Genomic DNA, 1,104 nt, shown 5'->3' on the forward strand with positions numbered 1-1,104 from the left:
AATTCCTTTCTCTGCTCTTTCAAATGCTTTCGTCCATCTTACTATACTAACTGCTTTTATTGTCATTATTGTCTTACCCAAAGGGTTCGAGTCCAATCTGGTGTACAATGCCAGTTTCATCTCAGCATGGCAATTTAGTTTCTACGTATTTCACATCTTTTCCCTTCTACTCACTATATCTACTGCATTTGGGGCCATTATTGTGTTACCCAAAGCCAACATGGCATGTCTCACATTATGCTCTGTATAGGAAGCAACTGTTAGTTGGAAGAACTGAGGAGTAAAGGTGTTTGTGATGCCCCAGTGGCCTAATGGATAAGGCACTGGCCTCCTAAGCCAGGGATTGTGGGTTTGAGTCCCATCTGGGGTGGTTGACAGCAGAGTGGCGCAGCAGAAGCGTGCTGGGCCCATAACCCAGAGGTCAATAGATCGAAGCCATCCTTTGCTAACTGTGTTTTGTAAGCTGACTTAGGTCCTTTACAACCTTTAAGTAAAGTGATCCAGATACTGAAAGTACATATTCACCTACTGTAATATTCCAGATGCATATCAGCTTGGGAATGCAATTTTTGTATATTTCACATTCTTTTCTCTGCTCTTTCAAATGCTTTCCTCCATCTTACTATACTAACTGCTTTTATTGTCATTATTGTGTTACCCAAAGGGTTCGAGTCCAATCTGGCATGGTTGAAAGCAGAGTGGCGCAGCGGAAGCGTGCTGGGCCCATAACCCAGAGGTCGATGGATCGAAACCATCCTCTGCTAACTGTGTTTTGTAAGCTGACTTAGGGCCTTTACAACCTTTTAGTAAAGTGAACCAGATACAGAAAATACATATTCGCCTACTGTACAATTCCAGATGCATATCAGCTTGGGTGATGCAATTTTTGTATATTTCACATTCTTTTCTCTGCTCTTTCAAATGCTTTCCTCCATCTTACTATATTAACTGCTTTTATTGTCATTATTGTGTTACCCAAAGGGTTAGACTCCCATCTGGGGTGGTTAACAGCAGAGTGGCGCAGCGGAAGCGTGCTGGGCCCATAACCCAGAGGTCGATGGATCGAAACCATCCTCTGCTAACTGTGTTTTGTAAGCTGACTTA

At 42.8% G+C, this 1,104-nt stretch overlaps 1 non-coding gene across 1 annotated transcript; it reads left to right on the plus strand.

The window, feature by feature from the left end:
* The first annotated feature begins 297 nt into the window (after positions 1-297).
* Positions 298-370, plus strand: trnar-ccu (transfer RNA arginine (anticodon CCU)). Its single transcript has one exon. It is a non-coding gene; the product is annotated as a tRNA-Arg (tRNA).
* Positions 371-1,104: the final 734 nt, after the last annotated feature.

Source organism: Channa argus, unplaced genomic scaffold (genome assembly GCF_033026475.1).
Source record: "Channa argus isolate prfri unplaced genomic scaffold, Channa argus male v1.0 Contig037, whole genome shotgun sequence".
NCBI lineage: Eukaryota > Metazoa > Chordata > Actinopteri > Anabantiformes > Channidae > Channa > Channa argus.